Here is a 19,393-nt window from a genome sequence, read left to right on the forward strand (position 1 = left end):
CTCGCCCCCGACGGCGGGGGTGCCGCGGCCAATCCGACCACTTATTTTCTGCCACCTAACTCACCCGGACTCTTCGATTTATCGGAGGTTCGCACTCTCTCCGGGGGGCGGGGGTGACCACCCCCTCGGGTCGGCCGCCGCGAACCGGAAGGACGTCACTTTCACCCCGCTAACTATTCCGCCTATTCCGCCCGGCCAATAATCCCCGGTCGCTTAATGGCGATTTAAACGCTCCCCGGGACATAAGGGGAATCCCTCCCCCCGGGATTCCGGAAGTTGGGCGACCCCCCCCCGACCTCCCCACCCAATTCCAACCCACTGTTTTACCTCCGAACACGTGGGGATCATGCTCGGAAAATTCATTTTTATATGAATATAGGATGAACCACGTCTCGAATTAACACGTTACCCCCTGCTCCACCCCCCAGAACCTCCCCCCAAAAAAAATTCAGGAAGAAAATTCGGGGGAACTCTTCAGCCTTTTAAGGTTAACCTCGACGTCTTCAGCAAGGACCAATCAATTCAACTCCTCCCGGTTTTGCTGTTTGTCGCTATCCTCCCCCCCGCGGTTGCCCCCCACTTACCCTCCGCCACCCCACGCCACCCCACGTTGCCCGACGACCATCCAGCATCCCCGGATCCGCGTTTTCCCGGCGTGCAACGATAATTCAAGAGAAACCGAGCTATTAATAATCGTTCCTCCACCCTCCCCCGCCACCCCCAAAGGGCGGTGGGGGCGCAGCCTCGCGGCGCTCCACCGCAACTTCGCGGCGTCGGGACGCCGAGCAAAGAGAGGGCGGAAGACGGCGCCTCGCACGAGCCTCGTTATGGCCGAGGCAAGCGCCGCGAGGAGAATAATTAATAAGCGTCGGCGTGCACCCCCGCAAATTGCCCCACCCACCGGGGGGAGGGCCCCCCGCGACGTCCGATCCCGGACGTCGGGGCGCCGACGGAGCCGCCGACGCGCGAAACCCCTAATTCCCCCGAAATTGGCCGGCGTCTTTCTCTCCGGGGGTGGAAAGATTAATCTAAACGTCGGGGGTGCATCCGTACCCTAAATCTCGGGGGTTCCTGGGGGTTGATACGGGATATCTCGACTGTATTCCGGAGGCGTCGGTATCAGCAATTCCCGAGGGAACTCGGGTTCTGCAGCCCGTGGTGCCGTTAGATAATTTCTTAACAATCCACGCAATTTGAAGGAACAAAAAAGGGGGTAAACCACCCTTTACCCTTTGACTACTATGAGCGCCTAAAGGTGCCCGACGTTTGGTCCAATATTGCCTGCACGGTCATAGGAATTTCGTCCTTATGGCTCCGTGTCCAAAGGTTCAAATCTCAGGGTACGTATACGCTCCACTTTCCCCTGAATCTTTTTCATGGAGAGACTGCACCTTGACTGCCGATTTCAATTGATCATTAATAGATCTGTAATTCGGGGAGATTAATGAAACAATAAACAACCGAAAGACACCGTAGATTGCGCGAGAATACATAAAATATTTAAAAAGACGGCGAGAAAAAGTGACGGGAATCCATAATCCCTCCAGCTCCCACTTAGCGTGTATGATTGACGGGGGGAGGGGGGGGGGGCCTTGACGTGGCCAGAAATTGCGCCCCCTTAAGGAGCATGAAACCACCCTGGGGGTTAATCGAGGGGGGTCCCGTCACGCGAGGATCCCCTAGCAAACAATTCCGAAAAGTTGTCGATTATGAAACTTTTTCGGGAGGATCGGGGGGTGGTCCGACACCTCTGTCCCCCTCCCCAACCTCGTGCCCCCCCCCCGGACCGGAAGCGTCGCCGGACCCGGGCGAAACTTTCCCCGGCCCGGAAGAGCCGCGAATAACTCGACTGCTCGGCACGGTAGGTGCCTGATTTATCGACGCCGAGACAAAGTGCGGCGGATCCCCTTCTGTTCCTCGCGGGGGGTCGTCGCTCGGGGGCTCGCCGCGTGGCGGCGCCACCGCCGGCCGGGTCGCCCCATCCGTCTTACTTTAACGCCGCCCGGTTCGCCGGCGACACGACTTTCGCATATCGGCGAGAAGCCTCTCGAGTGTGCGTGGAGAGTGCCGATCGCGAAGCCGGGGAGGATAAGCCTCGCATTATCATACTCGCGGGGGTGTCCCCCCCCACCCAACGCCAAGATACGTGGGGGGACGGAAAAAAGAACTCCGATTTTTCAGACGCAAAACGGCGTCGGGATTTTCTCGTTTCTTTCATTTCTTCTTCGTTTGAGGAAAGAAATTAAAAAATCCTGGGATTTCATGGCTTGTTGTATTGACAAGGTAGATAAGCCTTGCATTATTATACTCGAGGGGGTGTCCCACCCAACCCCAAGACACGTGGGAGGACGGAAAAAAGAACTACGATTTTTCAGACGCAAATCGGCGTCGCGGTTTTTTCGTTTCTTTCATTTTCTTTTTTTTCTTTCGTTTCTTTTTCTTTTCTTTTTTTTTGAGGAAAGAAATAAAAGAAATTCTTGTATCGGTTTGTTGCATTGACGAGGCAGATAAGCTTTGCATTATTATACTCGTGAAGCGTTCATGGGGGGGAGCACAAATAACGAACCCTCGATTTCTCCGAGTTCTCCGAATGGAAATCGCAATTTTATTTCGAACAAAAGAAGTTGAAAGAGGACATGCAAGATGGCCGATCGCGAAAATGAGAAAGATAAGTCTCGCGCAGTAGCCCCCCTTCCCCAGAGCAAAGAACGGAGGAAAAGGGCCGCAATTTCTCACCCGGCGCAAACCACAATTCTCTCGTGGAAAAGGGAAATGAATCCAACATGGCCGCCGAAGAAGTCGTGACCAACGAACCCGCGGTTATCACTCCCTTATCACCGGCAGAGGGGAGAAAGAGAGGCACCCCCGATTTTCCAGCCCCAGATCTCAGCGCCGTCCAGCTCGAAGATTTTTCCCCTCTCCGATCCGTATAAGAGAGAAGAAAAAAGGAATCCCGAAATCCAAGATGGCGTCCCCGCCAGGCCGCGTGTCCGGGAAAATTTGCCCGGGCCACGGCGCAATCATAAAATACGAAATACGTGAGCCACCCTCCTCGGTGTGTTTCGCATGCATCTCGAATCAGAGAGGGGGAGGTAGGTGGGTGGGTCGGGGGGAGGAGGAGGATGCAGATTGCAGGTGTCAGCGCGGGGGCGAACTTTCGCGCGGGGCCGTATTTCATAAAAGGCGACGTCGCCCCCCCTCCAGGGGAGGGGGTTCCGGGTGCAACAGCTAGTTTATTCAGATTTGATGTAATACCCCGGGAGGAGTGGGGGAGCGGATGCGGAGGAGGCGGTCTGCCACTTCCACTTCCTAGACCACCCCTTGTTCCAGTGGGTGGGACGCCCCCTCTTCCGGAATCGCTGACCCTGTCGAACGGGCTGCCGTCGGCGGAAACTTCCGCCGTGCCCGACGAGTGGCGGAATCCGCTCCCAGGACTTTCGTCCTTGCGTATTCCGGAAGTTGGGGGGGACCGGCTGGGTGGAGGTCCGACGGGAGGTTCGGTGATAAAGAATGATATGGGCGAACTGTCGCACTAGGGGTGGACGGGGAGGAAGGAAAGGGTCGCCCTCGGTGCCTTTGAGGTGATATGAAATTGTCATGTATGTACGTAGCAAAAAGTGAAAGTATGTATACAATTTTATAAAACCCAGTGAGAATGACTGGGTTTGATACGGGGGTAGTTTTAGCGCTAATTAATTACCCTTTTCCTAGATCTCGGGAATTGGGAGGGTCTAAGGGAATTCTTTCTAAAATCCAGAAATTCAAAGAATTTCTAAAGGAACGCCAAAAATTCCCACTTTCATATCATCGTAACAGTAGGACTATCAAACCCAGTCAAAATGATTGGGTTTGATAGTGGGGTAGTTTTAGCGTTAATTTACAGTCCTTTTCCTACATTTCGAAAATTGGGAGGGTCAAAGGGAATTCTTTCTAAATTCCAGAAATGCAAAGAATTTCAAAAGGAACGTAAAAAATTCCCACTTTCATATCACTTTAACACTAGAACTACCAAACCCAGTAAAAATGACTGGTTTGATAGTGGGGTACTTCTAGCGTTAATTAACAGTCCTTTTCCTACATTTCAAAAATTGGGCGAATTGAAAGGAATTCTTTCTAAATTCCGGAAATTCAAGAATTTCAAAAGGAACGTAAAAAATTCCCACTTTTATATCACTTTAACACTAGAACTACTAAACCAAGTAAAAATGACTAGGTTTGATATAGTGGGGTACTTCTAACGCTAATTAACGACCCTTTTCCTACATCTCAAAAATTGGGAGGGTCAAAGGGAATTCTTTCTAAATTCCATATAATTCAAAGAATTTCAAAAGAAACGTAGAAAATTGTCACAGCGTGGCAAAGGCCATCGTTGATCCCGACATGACTGAGAATTCGTCGACATGCGTCCAGAGCATGTCGCGTCTCTTCAGGTTAGGGACAAGGACAGGACGTCCTCGTCAGGAAGGGGAAGGCATGGGGCCGTTTACTCGCGAGTTTACTGCAGCTGCTCTCCATGGGGATCCGGGATTCCGCGTGACATCTTGTTTTATGGCGACCATTCGTTCGGATCGTTGCTGCCCACTGGGTTCGGCAAATAGTCCACCCCCGCGTCCCTTCTTCAGGGTATTGCCGAACCCGATGTGCACCGAAAATCCCGGAGAAAAGCCAGGACTTGCATCCATCAATTCGGGACAATGCCCAATCGATACCCCGAGTAGAAAAAAAAAACACTATTTCCTTCTAATGAAGTTATTCCTTTGAACGGAGTTAAAGAAACCTCCGCATAAGACGAAAGAAAAACAAAAGAAATAAAAAATGTCCTAATGTTTAACTTCGATGCATTGCGTTGACAACTTCATATATTAAAATAAAATATAATATATTTTCTATACGTTTAACGGATAAATCTTGAAAATATTTCCCAGAGATTTCGAAATATTTGCATATGATATTTACTTTGTGATAATTTCTTTTATAATATTTGAAGGGTAGGAAATATTTCGATTTAATGGCCAGGAATTGACATTTATACTGGGGTTGTCAGGACACCAAGAGCGAGTCACTTCTCTCTGAAAAAGTCATCCGACGTCTTCAGCTTTCTCAAGGATGTCAACGGGACGATTTTTCGGACGAGTCCTGGTGGGTCATCCCGAAGGAGGATCTTCAAGCTAGGGACATCAGTGGGAGACCTCCCGAGGGATCCCAAAGTAGCCGGGAATAAATAACGCCGAGTTAAGGGGATCTCGAATAAGGACGAAGAGAGAGGGTCACGTTTGTCTATGCAAATTTCCGGGTGGAGGGGAATCTTACGCCAGGAGAAGCTTCCCTCCCGATGCCTCCTGGAAGCTGGCAGCTTCCGGTCCTCTTCAACCCCGAAGAGCCCTCGTCATCATGCGGTACCCCTTCTCATAGGAATATCTTACCTCGACAAAGTACTCTCCTCCCCCTTTCCACCCCCTCCACCCTTTTCGCGAAATGTCACGATTTTGGTTTTTAAAAAACATCCCTAGCAGGAATTTTCGACAAATTCAGAGCTAGATCCTTCTTACCATGCGGTACCCCTTCTCATTGGAATATCTTACCAAGACAAAGTACTCTCCTCCTTCTTTATCACCCCCTCCACCTTTTTCGCCAAATTCCACGATTTTGGATTTTAAAAAACATCCCTAGCAGGAATTTTCGACAAATTCAGAGCTAGGTCCTTCTCACCATGTGGTTTCCCTTCTCATTTCAATATCTTACTTAGACAAAATACTCTCCTCCTTTTTTCCACCCCCTCCACCCTTTTCGCCAAATTCCACGATTTAAGATTTTAAAAAACATCCCCAGCAGGAATTTTCGACAAATTCAGAGCGGGCCCTCGTCATCATGCGGTACCCTTTCTCATTTCAATATCTTACCTAGACAAAGTACTCTCCTCCCTCTTTCCACCCCCTCCACCCTTTTCGCCAAATTCCACGATTTTAGATTTTAAAAAACATCCTCAGCAGGAATTTTCGACAAATTCAGAGCTGGGCCCGGTCTACTCTGGTTCCCAAATTCCAAACCGCAGGGGGTGAAAATCCCCCACCGAGAGCAAACTTTCCGTCGCGTCCACTAAAGGTTTCCGCATGCGGAAAGTTCGACCGGTAACAATTCGCTCGCCAGAGGCTTCCGTGAAAATCCATCCTCGAGGCTCGGAGGTACCCTGAAGAGGCCCTCTTCGGGGAGGTCTTCGGCGTCTCCTACGGCTTCCCGGAGGAAATTAGTTAATTTAATCAACCTGGTCGCTTGCTGCGAACGTTTCTCAGAATCCCTCCGTGCCCCGAAAATTTTAATTATTAATATCTTTCAATGTTTCGCATTTTCTGGGATTTTTCTTGTTCAGGTAAATCGAGGTATCGCGCATTTGGAAGGATTACGGGAATACTTTGTTAAGCGTGTTTATCAACCTTGTAAGACTGTCAATTGGTTAATACATACGGAAAAGTTGAAAAATGTCAATTATGCAAAACAGCTGATAATTTACTCTTTTTGATAATCTCCCAGACGTTGATTGAATGCTAACTTTAGGTATGGGGAGTATTGTCTTGGCAATTAAGTGATTGCGGATTTTTTAATACCATCTATCGACATAATTCGCAATCATATAGTTGTCAACCCAATAGAATCGTAGAAGCTCGCAATATATTACGTTATATCCACATCGTGATATTCAAAACGGGGGAAATGTTGAAAATTCTGTTTTCCGGTTTCCACGATAAAGGGGGCGGGAAATTCGAAAACGATTGCCATCCAAGTTGGGGCTCGCAGACGGCACTCGGTCCGCCGTCGGGGGTGCATCCTCGAAGCTCTGAGCACCCTCCAACGACGACTTGTCGCTCGGCGTGGACGGAAAAGGGGGGGTGGTTTTAAATGCGGTTGAACATTCCATAAAACATGCTACTCGTCGGCGGTGGAGCGCACTTCAGGGCGGTGCTCGGGCCACTCGGCTCTGTCATAGTCATGGAATTATATTCGCTGCGTCTCTCCCAGCGGACACGCGGGGCGCCCCTTCCTGCCGTTTATTGGCCCTCCAGGACCGAGAACACTGACCAATAAAGTTCCGAACGAGGGCAAATTACCCTCCAAATCCGCCACCAGGGTGTCCGGGAAGCCGCCCCGCAAAATTCGAAAGGTTCCCATAGAGGTTCCTCAGGGTCCGCGATGGTTCTCCAAGGAGTTCCCGAGGATCCTTCGGCGTTCTCCTGAGGCTTTCCTATGTCCATAAAGCTAGCATTGCCACTTTACCACAATTCAACAAAATTTCTAACGGAATTTATTGCTGATTTATTGCTAATTTATTGCGCAAAAGAAAAGAGAAGGTTTATTGCTCTTACAGTTTTTCAAAAAACCGTGGCGATTAGCTCTGGGAGTACGGGGGGAAAGTCGGGAAACGGGGGCGGGTCAAGGGGATGGAGAGACCGGAAGAACGGCCGTAAGAGACGACGGAAAGGGAGATACCGGAAGTGCGAGAAAGAGGAAGGCACCGGAGATGAGATATAGCTAGAAACGCGGGAAGCGGGGTAGACTAGGGAACACCGGAAGCATACCGAAGACCAAGGTACCGGAAGTTCCGTAGAAAGGGAATCAACGGTAGCAGACACCTGAGAAGCGACGGACTAGGACACACCGGAAGTTCGTTGAAGACTTCGACAACAAAAGTGCCGCAGAAAGGGAAACAGCATTATCGGACACCCGAAGAGCGACCGGATAGGATTACACCGGAAGCGCGATAAAGATTAAGTCGCCTTAAGAGCGATACAGTCAGAAACACCGGAAGTTTGACATCCTAGTATACCCCGGAAGTGCGCCATAAGTCAAGACACGAGAAGTACCGCAGAAAGGAAAATAACACCCTAAGACCCCGAAAGAGCGACCGGGCAGGCCGATACACCGGAAGTGCGACAAAGACCTAGGCACTTTAAGAGCGATACAGTCAGGAACACCGGAAGTATGACATACTTGTATACCCCGAAAGTACGGCATAAGCCAAGACACCGGAAGTGCCGCAGAAAGGAAAACAACACCCTAAGACCCCCAAAGAGCGACCGGGCAGGCCGATACACCGGAAGTGAGACAAAGACCGAGGCACCTTAAAAGCGATACAGTCAGAAACACCGGAAGTTCGACAACCTAGTACACACCGGAAGTGCGCCGTTAAGCCAAGGCACCAGAAGTGCCGCAGAGAGGAAAACAACACCCTAAGACCCCCAAAGAGCGACCGGGCAGGCCGATACACCGGAAGTGCGACAAAGACCGAGGCACCGGAAGAGCGAGGGAGACACCGGTCCAGGTTAATGCGGTAATTCACATGCACTTTGACCGCATCGAGCAAACAGGGGGCGCAAACTCGACGAGAGCGGGCATCGACTGCCCTCGAGAGTGCGTCGCGACGCCGCCACCCCTCTGTCGTTTCCGGGCCGGCCGAATCGGCCTCGGGGGTGGCTTTCACGAGGGAGTCCCCAGGAAAAGGGAGGAAAAAACCTCCCCTTTTCGCGGGCCCTCCGACGGGATTTCGACTTCTCGTCGGGCACCCGTGAAATTTCCTACCCGCCCCCACAGAGGGGCCAAAGGATTCGCCGGGGGGTCGGGGGCGGCACTAACGCTCAAAGAGATCTAACCGCCCTTAATTATTTCAACCCGACCCCTCGTTAGCGATAGATAGCCGATAGATGTCGCGCTCGTTAAGGGATGCGCCATAGAAAATCCTCCTCGCGGAAAATTCACCTGAAATTTCTTCCACTCGCGGGGGGGGCTGTGGGTGGGGGGTGGTGCCCCGTTAAATGATTAAAGCGAGCCGAGGGAGCCGAAATTGAAAAACCACGTTTGGCCGACATCGAAACCGGGAAACTCTTCTCGTGTCGGGTATTTGCAAAGTATTGAGTAATTAAGTAATTTATACGGAGGGTCATGATTTCCTCTTTCGGGATCACCGGAAATTCAGACAAGTAAAAAGATCCACCACCCCCAAGAGGAACATGCCCGGAGACATCTCACGGGATCACTGAAAGGGTTAAGGGTTGAAGATTCGGAGATAGGCAAAATTAAATTTTTTACCCTCCCCAAAGCCTTTCGATAGAATTCCTCCAAGTTCCCAAGGGGCGCCGGAAGTGGCGAATGATCAAAAAATCGATCTCGTCCCATGAGTATTGTGTCGCGGGGGTGGTTCGGGGGAGGGTGGAGGGCAGATTGCCGTGTAAACAGGCCGCGTGCAAAAACCGTTTGTAGTCGCTGAACAGACTCGGGGCCGGCTTATAGACTGCTGCCTTTATAGACAGCTGCACTCCCGGCTCGACGGGGGGGTGCGGGGGGTTAAATAAACACTCTTTACAATCTCACCCCTCGGTGTACTCCGGGGTCTCATCCCTTTTTCACGGCCCTTCCACCCCGGCCGCTCGCGGCCTCTATACAACGTCAAAACTTCCCGGAGCCCTCTCATTACCGACAATATTGGCTTTTATCGTCGAACCTCCACGCGAAAGGGGTGAAACCGGGACCGACTTCCACCCTTGGCTTGGAGGAGACCGAGATCGAATCTCGCGGGATCCCTCGATCGAAAAATCACGTCATCGATAAGGAGCTTTTGCTCTTGTCATGTACGAAAAGAACTTCAAAAATATTTGTTACGCGATTTTTATGTTTGCTCTTATCATATACACAAGAAATTCGAGAAATATTTTTTATACAATATTTATGCTTGGCACGGGGATGAATTTAGAACTAATTTATATCATGGATTATCCTTTAAGGAGACCGAGAAACTCGCGGGATCCTTCGATCGAAAAATCGCGTCGTCGATAAGGAGCTTTTGCTCTTATCATATACGGAAAAAATTCCAGAAATATTTTTTATGTTTCATTATTTGACACGGGGGTGAATGTGGAAGCAATTAGCATCCTAGTTCATCCCTCAAGTAGACCAAGATCGAACCTCGGGATTTTTCGATCGAAAAATTGCATCACTGATAAGAAGTTCTTGCTCGTATCACATACGAAAGAAAGTTGAAGGAACACCTTCCACGCGATTTTCAAGATTCACGACCGAACCTCCACCCCCTTGTGAGGCCCTAAAGCCCATAAGACTTCAAAAGACAATTTGAAAACGACTTCCCATCATCCCCATCTCGTCGGATTAATCCAAATTCTTAATCGCTGCAAAGGGGTGAGCTGCAACCCCATTTCCGAGCCGATCGGCCGGTAAAGAAACTCCGATCCCCGTTCCGGCATCGCGAGAAAATTGCAAGAACTACTTTATACATCATTTCCGGCCTCTTCGGTTCCCGTCCGGATTTTTCGCCGAAGGGGTGCAATTCGTCCCGGCACCCCCGAGATAGACAAGCCGTAGAGGGTTGGCCGGAACGAATGCGGAAATGCAAATCGCGAGTCGGGAAGTCGCGAGTGACGGAGCGACGTAATCGCGATTCTCGGCGTGTAATTAGTTACCACCCCCGTGCCCCGTCTTGATTACTTCGATTTTTCACCCCCGCAACCCCAGCCCGGTCGGATCGACCCCGAAACGCGGCGTTTCCGGCGAACGCCCCGGAAAAAAGCCGAACGGCATTACCGTCAGACCGGGCGGAAAATTTCGCGGGACCACCCCCAGCCCCCCGTCCACCCCCTAGGGGGTTGGAAACGAAGTCGCCCTATTAAACGACCCCTCACCTGTTCCCGGAAAATTCAAGGAGACGGAACAACGAGATTACTGCCCTCGGGATTTGACGAGAAGTCGAGCTGGCGCGGAATTAGCGCGTTTTAGCCCCTTCCACCCACCTACCCCCCAGGGGGTGGAAATGGCATCGAACCGGTGAACTCGTAGGCAGAGGGCGAAACTAGATCGACCGTGAGAGGGGCGACGAGATCGACGCGAAAGGGCTGAAAATCCGCACCCGTTAATTCGTTTTGTCATGAGACAACGAGCTCTACTCCTGTCGAGCCGCTCCAATTGCTCGCGAGTTATTTCCCTCGTTTCATTCGCACTTATTCGCCAATGCGGTGAAGGTGGCTTTAATTAGCGCCCCCCCACCGATGTTAATCGATAGTGCTTCGACGGGACCGAATAATGCGCCGATTGTTTCCATTTTATCCTGCATCGACAAGTATCGGACTCGATTACGGACTTTCTCTGCGTGACGTTTTGGATGGTTTGAAAAATGGGCGGATTTTTCGAAATTTCAGAATTTTTCTTTTACAAAAAAATACTGAGGGAGGGTTCGGGGATGCATATCTTCGGATGAAAAATCCACTATGTTAATGTTATTTAGCATCAACAATGTTAATCAATTTCCATTTAACAGTGCATCGACAAGTATTGGACTTTCTCTGCGTGACGTTTCAAGTGATTTGGAAAATGGACGGATTTTTCGAAATTTCGGAATTTTTTTTGCAAAAAAATATTGAGGATGGGTTTGGGGACGCATATCTTCGGATGGAAAATCCAGTATGTTAATGTTATTTAGCATCTACAATGTTAATCAATTTCCATTTAACAGTGCATCGACAAGTATTGGACTTTCTCTGCATGACGTTTCGAGTGATTTGGAAAATTGGCGGATTTTTCGAAATTTGTGAATTTTTTGTTGCGAAAAAACGCTGAGGGAGCGTTTGGGGACGCGTATTGTCGGATGGAAAATCCAATATGTTAATGCAATTTATTTTGAGATAAAGAGTGTTACTTTTGTTGAATTTATTCGTTATTACATTCGCGGCTGTATTACAAGTGGTTTTAATTAGCATCTCCAATGTTAATCAGTAGAGGTTCTTCGGGGTCGAACAATGCACAATTTCCATTTAACAGTGCAGTGACAAGCATCAGACTCAATTACGAATTTTGAAAAATTAGCGGATTCATCGAAATTCCTGAAATTCCTTCGCAAATAATTCCGTGAGGGGTGATTTGATAACGCATATTGTGGGATGGAAAATCCACTACGCTAATGCGATTTATTACGAGACAAAGAGTGTTACTCTTGTCAAATTAATCCGTCATTACACTCGCGACCGTGATAAAGAAGGTAGATTTAATTACTACCCCCGACGTTAATTGATAGTGCTTCAATGAGGTCGAATAATCCGTCGATTATATGTATTTATTAGTAAATTGATAGATACCGAGTCCCACCACGTCGAATTCGATATCACGAAATGTACGTACCTCAATGCAAATTTTTTCTCCCAAAATTCTTAGCTTTTGCGAAATTTTCAGATTTCCCTGCATTTGCAGGTTTCGCGAAATTCAGAAATTGTAGGAAGAATTAAGAAATTTTGCAAAATTCGGGAATTTCACGAGAATGGCAGATTTCGCAATAATTACCAACGTCAGGAGATTTGCAAATTATCGATTCCTGGATTTTTGGAAATCCCTTACGCGTTTCGCGAAATTCAGAAATTTTAGGCAAAATTAACAAATTTTGCGAAACTCGGGAATTTCATGAGAATCGCAGATTTCGCGATAATTACTAACGTGGGGAAATTTTCAAATTACCGATTCCTAGATTTTTGGAAAACTCTTACGCGTTTCGCGAAATTCTGAAATTTTAGGCAGATTTAACAAAATTTGCGAAATTTGGGAATTTCACGAGAATGGCAGATTTCGCAATAATTACCAACGTCAGGAGATTTGCAAATTATCGATTCCTGGATTTTTAGAAATCCCTTACGAGGAAGAATTCGGTAAATGGAGAAATTTCAAAATTAACACCCAGGGTGAAAATTAGCGTCCTTAATTCGTTTTGTCACGTGACAACGAGAGTTCCCCGCCTTATCAAATCGCTCCAGTTATCCAGGAATTATCTCGCTGCTTCGTTCACTCTTACCCCGCTACCCTGTTAAAGAAGGTGGTTTTAATTACCAGCCCCGACGTTAATCGATAATGCCTCGTCGGTGCCGAATAATGCGTCGATTATATCCGTTTAACGGCGTATCGACAGGTATCGGAGTTTCCTTGTCGGACGTTTCACGCGATTCCCGGAATTCGCGGGATTCCGTCCGTGCCCGGATTGATAACCATTGGAGGTGATAAGAACTACTTCCGGCTTTATATCTAAACCTTGACAGGAGGAAAAATTAATATCACCTTGTGTTAACAGATTTCCACAATTTAATACATAATTCTGAAATTCAAAAATTAGACATTCTGTCCCCAGTCACCCGAGAAGAATGACAACCGATAAGATTGATAAGGACTACTTCCGATCTTACCTCTAGCCCTTGACAGGAGCAAAACTTAATATCACGCTATTTAATGAATTTCTATATCTTTTTATAATTCTCAGATATGAAAATCAGATATTCTATGTCCCGAGAAGAGTGATAACTGATAAGATTGAAAAGACCTACCCCGACTTTATCTCCAAGCTTTGACGGGATGAAAAATTAATTTTGCTGGATTTAATGTATTTTTTGTTTTGTTTATTATTTGTACATTTAGCGATCAGATATCGCATCCTGGCCCGGGAAGTCCTGGGGAGTCCTGGAAAATCTAGGGGAGTTCTGGGGAGTTTAGAGTGTAGATGGGGAAGGTCCTTTGACGAGGTCCTTCCCCCGACACTACCCGGAAGGATATTTATTCCGAGTGGGTGGCAGGCCGTACGAACGCGCCGGCATAAATCATATCAGCGTGTACGCGGAGAGCGGGCTCATTTATTAATTTAACCAACGGCCATGGATCCCATTATGCGGGGTTACGGGGCAGAATGTGATTAGCCGCGATGCGTCGCCGGCGGACTTCTAATTGACCGCGACTAGCTCGAACCGCGTCAAGGGACTCGCGACCTATACTTTCCCAGCCGAGGATCGGCCACGGACTCGCCCTGCTATCGGTGACCTCCCTCCTATCGCGACACGGCAGCAGTAGCTCGACCTTATCAATTGCTACCGACCTCACGGTGGATTTTTGTAGAACGCGAGGTTAGAAACGATCGGAAGAAAGGATAGAATTAATTCCTTATCGATGAAAGACCTCCCTCCTATCGCGACACGGCAGCAGTAGCTCGACCTTATCAATTGCTACCGACCTCATGGTGGATTTTTGTAGAACGCGAGGTTAGAAACGATCGAAAGAAAGGATAGAATTAATTCCTTATCGATGAAAGACCTCCCTCCTATCGCGACACAGAAGCGGTAGCTCGACCTTATCAATTGCTATGGTGGATTTTTGTAGAACGCGAGGTTAGAAACGATCGAAAGAAAGGATAGAATTAATTCCTTATCGATGAAAGACCTCCCTCCTATCGCGACACAGAAGCGGTAGCTCGACCTTATCAATTGCTACCGACCTCACGGTGCATTTTTATATAACGTGAGGTTAGAAACGATCGGAAGAAAGGATAGAATTAATTCCTTATCAATGATGGGGTTCGCGGAGGATTAGTGACAAACTAGGTTTTGTTAGAAGGACTTCCCTCCTATTGCGACATGGCAATAGTAGCTCGACCTTATCAATTATCACCGATGGTGCATTTTTGTAGAACGCAAAATTAGGAACGATCGGAGGTAGGGACGAAATGAATTCCTTATCAATAAGGGTGATTCGCCGAGGATCAATGAGAAACTCAATTTTGTCACAAGAACACGACACTAGTTCGACCTTATCAATAATTGCCGACCACGAGGAGCACTTTTATCAAACGCAAATTTATGGATTATCATTATCAAAGGAAAGACATTAAAATGTCTTCCATGTCGATATAACGATAACGTCCATCACGGATTCCCGACCTGTAGTATCCTAGGTCGGGGTTTGGCGGCGGACTCACCTAAGCATCAGAGACCTCCCCCATGCCTTATCAATTATTACCGACCACGCGATGCGCCCTCCACTATTATCGGTCACGAATTCCTGGTCGATCGGAGAAAAGAATAGAATTAAAGATCGTCTCTAAATAATTTAACAGAGAATCCTCGCCAAACCATAACCAATAGCGTTCCAAATCAATGTCTCATATCCGTATCAAACTCCCCTCGTGTCACGATACGAACCACAATCGCAATCCGACTTGATAAATAATTTCCAACCACCCCATAACTCCTCCACTATTATCTACAAGACAGTTAATATAAAACAGCGAGTGGAACAAAAGAATTCACATCGCGAGACGAAATCAATTCCGTTATCAATTCATAATACAGATTTTCTGAGATCAAATTGAGGGTTCTCCTTGACATGAGAAGAAATCCATTAAAGCGAAAAAATGGTCTCACGCCCTTCTATGCTAAAACAAAGGTCTCCAAGAGAAAATTTAGTTGGCACTGAAATCACAGATGGCGCCGGGTGACACTTTGCAATTAATTAGAGCACCAAAAACCAATCAAGGAGATACTTGAATTTCTTTATAATCACTGTACGGAATCGATATATAGGGCATGGTATTTAGTGCAATTCCCAATATTATATATATCTGAACATTGATAAGCTTTTTAGAACCCTCTTTTTTACCGACGTCGATGAAACATCTCGAGGCGTTTCACATCGCCTTAAAACACCGTCGAGAAAAAAAAAATAGGTATCTCGCCGTCTTCCTCGCGGCCGCGGATTCCTGCAGCATCCGGACTGATATCTCGCAATCGGTGATATCTCGCGATATAAAATAGAGCCCTCCACGTGTGTGCGCCCCGGTCGGGGGACGTCGTTTCCAATAAAGGATTATTGCGTCTGGATTCGAAGACAAGCCGGAGCTACGTGGTAAATATTGATTGGGCGAGGTATCTCTCCCGGGCGATCGATCCGATCGATCGGATCGATAGGATCGATCGCGTCCTCGAGTCGGCTTCGCCGGCGACGCAAACGGAGGACGTCGTAACGCGTTACTCATGGCTCCGTAATCCCGGTTGGAATTCCTCCAGGGCTCGGATAATGCGTACCAACGGAGGATAAAACGAAACCCCGGCCGCGGCGTCGCCAATGATAACGGCTCGCGTGATAAGAAAACCGCGGTACGTCCGGGCGGAACGGTGACCAACTGCACGTGGCATGCCATGCAATGCAGATATGCATACTAATTCCGCGGTTACTTCCCTTCTTCCCATCCGGGTGCTCCGCCTGTTCCGAGGTCGCGCTCCCCCGGGAAGCCCACTCCGGAAATGTGGAAACGTATTTTGGAAACGGTCCCGCCACTTCCTTTTCTACGTACACTGCAGAGAAATCCGAGTTTCAGGGGAAACTGCGACTTTTTACCCCTTTGAGCGATAAGCCCTTTCGCCGTATGGGCGAATTTCGTCAGGGCGTGCAAGCAATATTGGACCAAACGTCGGACGCACATGTAGGTCCGCAGCGCTCAAAGGGTTAAAGAGATGTAAAAGTGGAATCTGCAATGAATTCCACAATTTATGAACTCTTTTTTTTTTTATTCATTAATGATTAACCCTTTTTACCCCTTTGAGCGCAAAGCCCTTTCGCTATATGGGCGAATTTCGTCAGGACGTGCAAGCAATATTGGACCAAACGTCGGACGCACATGTAGGGCCGCAGCGCTCAAAGGGTTAAAGAGATGTAAAAGTGGAATCTGCAATGAATTCCGCAATTTCTGCACTTTTTTTTTTATTCATTAATGATTAACCCTTTGAGCGCTTAGCCCTTTCATCATATGGGCGAATTTCGTCAGGGCGTGCAAGCAATATTGGACCAAACGTCGGACGCACATGTAGGTCCATTGCGCTCAAAGGGTTAAAGAGATGTAAAAGTGGAATCTGCAATAAATTATGCACCTTTCCTTTTTTCATTGATGATTGGCCTACTGGTAAGGAAAACATGTCCGATGAAAGTTGTTCTCATTGTATCCACGCTCTAAAAAAAAATATATATATTTTAAATAAACAAGATGCCTTCCGTCGAATAAACGCGAAAGAAATCGAGGTTCCGGCAACAATTACCGGAAGTTGAGTTTCCGATATCCGGAAAGGGAATGAAGTCGAAGTAGAATGAAGTCGAAAGCGAGATCGAAAATTCGCCCCGTGGCGTTTACACCTGTCGGCTCGCCCATAAACCCATCCTCCCTCTCCCTCTCTCTCTCTTCCGTTCCTCGGGTGTCGCGCGTCTCTCTCGCGATTCGCCGCGGTCTCAATTAGCGTCGCTTCGCAGTTCGTTAGAGCCTTTAAAGCCGGTTCGGCGCGCTAAATGTTTCCAGTAGCGCCGCCTAGCGAGGAAAAAGCGAAGCGTTAAGCCTCGAATCCCGCGGGATATTACCCCGGCCATATTTCACCCATCATTACCCCGGAAACGTGTCAAACGACCCCCCGCGAGGAGTCGCCGGCGAAACTTCCGGAGTGCCGTGTGTGCATCCCCCGAATCAACGGGTGGAGGTGCTCCAATTCGACTAATTTCGAGCGAGCCCCGCCGAGGGATTTTAAGTAATTAAGGAATTAGGTAATTAGGTAATTAAGTAATTATCGAGAGCATCGGTGGCTCTCGACGTCCTCTTCGCCGTTTCCGGTTATAGGAGGGTCGAGAGTCGTCGAGGGACGTCGTGGATATGATGCCGGAAATGAGGGGGGCTTTTCGACCCCCCTGGGGGGCTGCACCCCTCTTTGACAGATCGAGATCGAATGGCGCATCGAGATCGCAGAAGATACGCCGGCATTTAATTAGGAATCACCTGACCTACCGCAATGTACCTCTTGGTTTGCTCTGTTCAAATGCTGCAAATTGTGACAACGTGCTCTTAAGGTCTTTGTTTCTCTGAATTTTGTGGTTATGTTATCCGTTTTAACATTTACACGGGCCTGGAGTGATTTCATTTCTGCTGCCCTTACCTACCTCAACATCCCCGCTACCTTAATGCCACTCAACATTCCCACTATCTTCGTTTGTTTCAACACTTACGCTACTCTAACCTGCCTCAACATCCCCGCTACCCTAACCTGCCTTAACAATCCCGCTACCATGACCTGCCTCAATATCCCCGGTACCCTAACCTGCCTCAACATCCCCGGTACCCTAACCTGTCTCAACAATCCCGCTACACTAACTTGCCTCAACATCCCCGGTACCCTAACCTGCCCCAACATACCCGTTACCCTAACCTGCCTCAATGTACCCGCTACCCTAACCTGCCTCAACACCCTTCCACCCGAAACCGACCCGAACGTTCCCGTGGTCGACCCAAGGGGTGCACACGATACCTTGCTCTCTCCCACTTCTCCTTCGAGGTCCGACCCAGGGGGACTTTCACGTTAATTAATTCGCCTAGAGAGTTTCGACGACTTATTGCACTTCAATTAACTCGTTTCGAATCGCGTAATCTCGCCGAGCGGCGGAGCGCCGGGGGGATGAAAGTCGGGAAAAGAAAAAGGAGGACCGAGCTCTCGAGTGTACCTACCGAGGAAGTAGTCATGACTGCGCGATGAGAAATCCGAAAACCTTCATCGAGACTCCTTTCCCCCATTTTGGGGGATCCCGGACCATCCATATAATTGAAAACCAGGATAATTAATATTGGGATGACAACTATTTTTGGAATTTGTCTCCGTGCATCGAAAGTTCCTCTTCTGGCTGGAGTCTTCCTCCAAAGGGTGGCGGCGAAGAACGGGCTTCATGGGGTCCCTAGGGGTGCGTCGTCCGATCCGTTCGCAATTACAATTCGGAGGGAGTTATGCCAGGAGTCATTTATGAAAACCAGAAAAATTAATATTGGGATGATAACTATTTCTTGAATTTGTCTCCGTGCATCGAAAGTTCGTCTTCTGGCTGGAGTCTTCCTCCAAGGGTGGCGTCGAAGAACGGGCTTCATGGGGTCCCTAGGGGTGCGTCGTCCGATTCTTTCGCAATTACAATTCGAAGGGAATTATGCCAGGAGCCATTCATGAAAACCAGGAAAATTAATATTGCGCTGCCAACTATTTTCTGAATTTATCTCTATGCATCGAAAGTTCGTCTTCTGGCTGGAGTCTTCCTCCAAGGGTGGCGTCGAAGAACGGGCTTCATGGGGTCCCTAGGGGTGCGTCGTCCGATCCGTTCGCAATTACAATTCGGAGGGAGTTATGCCAGGAGCCGTCGCGGGGATGTGTCAAGTATTTAATCAGAGCCAGGTCGAGTCTGGCCGAGACAATGGATGGCCGCCATTCCCCCGCGCGCCGGTCCATCGTCTCCTTCCAGTATGACTAGGGGTGCAATTATGTCGACCTCATTTCAGGACAGCTTTACCTACTCTCCCCCGCCCCCTCATTGTGCGACCCCCTCCGAGCCCGACCTACCCCTTCCCGGTCGGCCTGACCTTCCCAGCCTCCCTTGGACCGAATTTCCGACCACTAATTCAAGCCTCCCCTCCTTCTCGAGGTCGGATATTATTTCTTCGACCTTCCCGGAAGCACCCTTAGATGTCCGGCCTATGTGGCGCCATTGGGGAGGTTTCCATGTACCCCATCGATTGCTCCAAATAATT

This window comes from Orussus abietinus, unplaced genomic scaffold (genome assembly GCF_000612105.2).
Source record: "Orussus abietinus isolate OABI.00-Male unplaced genomic scaffold, Oabi_2.0 scaffold152, whole genome shotgun sequence".
NCBI lineage: Eukaryota > Metazoa > Arthropoda > Insecta > Hymenoptera > Orussidae > Orussus > Orussus abietinus.